Below are 6,000 nucleotides of genomic sequence, written 5' to 3'. Positions count from 1 at the left end.
TGATATAAGGAACTGCCTATTTTCATTTTAATATTAACAACTAAACAGACAGCAGAAATGTTGAGGCGTCGTGCTGCATATATGAGCGTCATCTTCACTGTGTGGATATTTAACAAAACAGAGCCAATAACAACTGCCTCCTTTCAATTTCAGTGAAAATACGAAACATACCCTCTCTTTTGCTGAATATCAGTTTTAATAATCGATAATGGCCTTTATAAAAGTATAACATACAATAAGTTTATACATTATAGGAAATAAAGGCAAGCGATCAGTCAATATACAGAATGTACGTGCTTACATTAATCATTAACTTATCTTATGTCAGTAGATAAAGACAACAAGATGAATGAAATATCCCGTTTAATAAATATAGTGAGATTAGATCCAGCGGGAGATGCTTGATGAGAAGTCCGACTAGCAGAGCTCTCATCTGGGTAGATGGGCTGCAGCGCTTGCCCGAGAGTGTGTGTGTGTGGTCACGTGATGTGGCGTTTTCAGCGTTTTGGTGTGGACGGAGAGCAGTTCAGAAACGCTGGGTAAAACGCGAGTGTGGACGCGGATAGTTTTCATTCTAAAATGCAGTTTTAAAACTAAAACGCCCTAGTGTAAACGGGGCCTCAGTGTTGTCATCTTTGCCAGTTTTGAGGCTTCCTCAATACAGCAGTTGACCGTGGCATCAAGGTCATCAGAAAAGCTTCCTTTAAACCGGGGATCAATGAAGCTTGTCAAGTCCATCACCTTCTTTGCATCAATACTGTAGCTGGATTCAAGATCTGACTTCATTACCCTCTTCAGGTCTATGGTGAGGGCACTGTCTTCATTTTTTAATTCTCGTATTTAATTCTTCATATTTTTGTTCTCGTGTTTAGCAGCCACTTTCCGTCCACATGTTTTACACAAAGGGAAACCGTCTTCGATCAGCAATCCCTCTGCATTTTTTTGGAACTCAAAATATTTCCAAACCTCTGACTTTACCCTTTTTGAAGGGGGATAAATTGTCGGCAGCGTTCCTATTTCCGCCATGCTTCTTCTATGTTTGAGGATTAGAGAGCGGTGGCAGCGGCGGCGCGCACTGCGTGCACACAGTGCTTCTACATGTGGGGATTGTTTACATCAGAGTGTGCATCAGTTCTGCATAGCATATACGCAGTGTTTCTTCAAGCGGTTGATGGAAAATAAGCTTAAGGGGGATGAATTGTCGGCAGCGTTCCTCCTTCCGCCATGCTTCTTCTTTGTGTGAGGATTAGAGAGCGGTGACAGCGGCGGCGCGCACTGCGTGCACAATGTGCTTCTACATGTGGGGATTGTTTACATCAGAGTGCGCATCAGTTCTGCGCAGCATATACGCAGTGTTTCTTCAAGCGGTCGATGGAAAATAAGCTAATGCGCGTTCTAAGAATATAAATTCGGATCTATTATTTTTCACGGTATTTTGAAATGCCCGTGTTAACAATATCGTACATATTCATTACCGTGATTTATCGCATTACCGAATACCGGCACAAGCCTATTTGGGACAAAACACTGTTATATCTTGGAATGATCAGTGTCATTTACCTTGTCTTTCGTCTGCTCGTTCTGCTGTGTCTTGTTCTTTGTTTCAGGAGCGTGTGGACCTGTCAAACGTGCCCAGTGAGTACTTTGACCTGAAGAAAGTGTTTAGTAAGTCTCAAGCTGCTTCTCTGCCTCCTCTTTGTCCCTATGACTGTGCTTAAGACTTTTTGCTAGGTACTTCTTCGCCTAAGGGCAAATTATACTCACTTTCTGTTTCTGAGAGGGAGGCAATGAAGAAGTATATTTCTTACTCTCTTTAGCAGCAAGACCATTTGACCCTCTTCTTTTTTTTCTGTGACGAAGAAGCATAGTTCACTTCGCCCCTGGTGGTTCACTTCATGTATTGATTATCGAGGGATGAATGGCATTATGGTAAGGAATATTTATCCTTTGCCGTTGATGTCGTCAGCCTTTGAGCTGTTGTCCAGGCACTCGGTAATGATGTGTTGCGAGATACGATAGATCAGTTCATTTATATCTACCTGGATGACATTCTTATATTTTCTCTTTCTCTCCAGGAACATGTGGAACACGAGTGCTTTAGAGGCTGCTAGAGAATGGGCTCTATGACAAGGCGGATAATTTTTTTTTCATGCACAGTCTGTTCCTGTTTTGGGGCACATCATGTCAGCTAAAGGGGTTTGCATGGATCCAGAGAGGATTCAGGCTGTGGTGAATTGGCCAACGCCAGATTCCTGCAAGACCCTGCAGAGGTTTCTGAGCTTTACTATTTTTTACTGGCGTCTTATTCGCAATTTCAGCCAGCTTGCCGCGCCTCTGACTGCCTTAACCTCTCTCAAAACTCTGTTCGAGTGTCCGAATGCAGCACAGGTTGTGTTCACCAAATTGAAGTCCGGTTTTGTCTCCACACCAATTTTCGTAGCCCCGATCCATCTCGGCAGTTTGTGGTAGAGGTTGACGTGTCAGGGGTGGGAGTGGGTGCCATCCTGTCACAGCATTCCTCTTCGGATGGCAAAATGCACCCTTGTGCATTTTTTTTCTCATCAATTATCCGCAGCTGTACAGAATTATGAAATTGGTAATAGGGAGCTACTGGCGGTTCAGGGGTTTCTTTTATTGTTTGGACCGTTAAAAAGAACCTTGAGTACATCATATCTGCCAAACGTTTGAGCTCTAGGCAGGCTCAGTGGACATTTTAATTTTACAATTTCATATCGACCAGGTTCTAAAAACACCAAACCTGATGCGTTATCCCATCTTTTTAAAAAATTCCGATTGCAATTTGTCCCTTGAGCTCATCGTTCCATGGAATATTTTTATTTCTGCTGTAACGTGGGAAATCAAGTCTAAGGTTCGCTCTGCCTTGGATGGGGTAATGTCTCACCTAGTCGTTTGTTTGTGCCTGAGCAGATTCAGTCTGACGTCATTCGATGGGGACACAGTGCCTTCGAAACCCTGGTCACACATATCGATAGATTTTGTCACCGAACTCTCGTTATCTGGTGGCAATACAGTTGTTTTGATCGTAGTGGACAGGTTTTCGAAGGCTATTCATTTTATTCCTCTGCCCAAATTACCCTCAGCCAGAGAGACATTGGTTGCTGTCATTGATCACTTGTAGTATACATGGGCTCCCGACGGATGTGGTTTTTGACAGAGGACCTTAGTTTACCTCTAAATTTTGGAGTTAGTTTTGTCGTTTATTGGAGGCCACTGTTAGTCTTTCTTCTGGTTTTACCCTCAGAGTAACTGTCAAACAGAAAGAGCCAGCCAGGATCTTGAATGTATGTTACGATGTCTGGTATCTCAGAATCCCTCCTCTTGGAGTCAGCAGCTTTCATGGGTTGAGTACACACATAACTTATTACCAGTGTCAGCTACGGGCCTTTCACTGTTTGAGTGTAGTTTAGGCTACCAGCCACTGGTTTTTCCCTAGTCTGGAATCTGAAGTCGCTGTCACCTCCGCTCGAGCCTTTGTCCAGAGGTGCCGTCGCACTTGGAAGAGGGCCAGACAGACCCTCCAACCAAGTGGGTGCACGCACCAAGGCTAAAGCTGATCGCCAATGGTGTAAGCCTCCCGTTTACGTCTTTGGACAAAAAGTGTGGCTTTCATTAAAGAATACTCCTCTCCGTTCTGTTTGCAATAAACTAGCACCTGTTGGAGAAAAGGAATTTATTTTCATTACTTTTGTGTTTTTTTATTAAGAAAATGTTTAGACTAACAACAGATTAATCAATCTTTTCTATTGTATTATAAAACATCTTGACCAGACAAACTTCCTCTTTTTTACTGTGCTGCATACTTTTTAGAAGAACTGCTGACTAGTGGAAAAAGCAGAATAAGAATAAATTTAGGTTTGTTCCAGACTGCTGTCTAGACATGTCACAAGTTGTCATGATGCTTGTAGAAGTGTAAAATATACTAAAGATGCACGGAAGTGTTCAGTTCTGGTATGCAGAGAAAGGTTGCAGAAAAAGGAAGTAATGTCTAGGGGTACAAAGGGCCAATGGAGGACTGAACAATGACTGACAAGTGACGTTACACCAAAACTCCACCTGTTAAGATTAGTTGTGTATATATGCTGGAGTCAGGAAATGTATGTTAGTTGCGAACCTCTTGAATGTAATTCTTGTATTGCATTGTGGTAATGTAACCCAGAGCTCTGTCATCGAATTATTCATTTGTATCTAATAAATTACTAATATTTTTGGCATTGAAGAAAACCCTCTCCAGACCTTTTCTTATTGAACACGCATGGAATTGGCTAGATATTCCAACACACCTAAATTTATTGGCCCATTCACTGTCACTAAAATTATTAGTCCAGTGGCAGTCAGCCTCAAATTTCCTTCCTCATACATGAGAATTCATTTTGCATTTCATGTTTCCAAATTAAAGCCCGTTTTTCATATGGCCATATATCTGCCCACACCAGTTCCTCCCCCACCACGTCTCGAAAATGACTCGAGATAGAGGGGACGAGGATTTCAGTACTTGGTGGACTGGGAAGGTTACGGTATGGAGGAGAGAAGTTGGGTTCCTGCAAAGGACATACTGGATCGATCTCTTATCGATGATTACAATCGACAGGCAAGTTTTTCTGGGAGCACCAGGAGAAGAGTGCTCCTAGGAGATGGGGTATTGTCATGGTTATCAGGTGCATGCGCTCTGTCTATTCATGTTTGTTGTTGTTATGTGGTTCTGTGTTATGGCTCTCATGTGCTCCGATGCGTGTTTTGTCACGTGATCAGCAGGAATATCAGCAGTCCCAGCTGATGGCACTTAGTTCACCTACATTACAGCGGAAAACCAGGACATCATTGTCAGTTTGTTACACTGTGTTCATGATCTCCCTGTATTTTGTCAGGATCAGCTTTGGTTGGCAATCTAGATGTTCCTGGTGTGATTCCAGTGTCTAAGATTTTTGTCCACGCTACTCACTCTCTGTTTACTCTTGTTACCTTACTTCACATTAATAAACTCTCACTTGCATTTGGATCCTTTTGCTTTGATTATTCATCAAGTGACAATATCATAGTTGTAGAAATGTATATGTATGTTTTTGTTTGCAAAAAGAGTTTGGCCGAAAACAACCCTCTACGAAGAGATCAGATCATTCAGAAGAACTGAGGAACATCTCCAAGACACTTCAAGAACCTGCCTGCAAAGCTTCAGTACTGGAATCTGGAAAATTATAGATTTGTGTAAAATGCTGTAACAGTGAGGTTGCTTTCAAAAATATTTGAATGCATTTTCTTTCATAAGTAAACTTGTATGAACTAAATTAAGTTAATATTTGGTTGGCATTATCAATATTTTGTTTTTCTTTCTAATTGTTAGTTATGTCTGTCTTCCACAAAATAATGATGGACCACATTACCAAACTGAACACAAAATTTGTGTTTAAAGGGTTTACATTTAATAAATTATACACTGATTGATGTATTATATAATCATAATATTATATAACATATTGTATGTTATATTAATTATATTAATTAATTTTTATTATATTATATATTATATTAATTGTTGATATTATTATTATACAATTTGCTACGTCTATATTGTAGTTATTTTATTGTATTTATACTCACTACACACACATTTTTGTTATTGGTTATATTCTACTCTGCATAATATTTATCTGCATGTGTTTTCAATTGTTGTAATTCCACTACCATTATGATAATGTATTTTACTTTTAATTTAATAAAAAAATTTAATTTCCGCTCTAAACCGAAATTCATATTTGACACTATCATAACATAGCCTACATTACAGCATACATACACTTACATATACTGTGTTTAAAACACACAAAACACACACACACACACACACACATACACACATATCTCTGAAATATATATTTTTATACATTCCTTTAGCCAGTGGTGTACACAATGATGTAATACTTGAATTATAGTTATAATTATACATAGCACACACATACTATTTCATATTGTATTTGCAATTAT

This window comes from Danio rerio, chromosome 23 (assembly GCF_052040795.2).
Source record: "Danio rerio strain M-AB ecotype USA chromosome 23, GRCz13ab, whole genome shotgun sequence".
Taxonomy (NCBI): domain Eukaryota; kingdom Metazoa; phylum Chordata; class Actinopteri; order Cypriniformes; family Danionidae; genus Danio; species Danio rerio.
Note: the sequence above shows the minus strand (reverse complement) of the source record.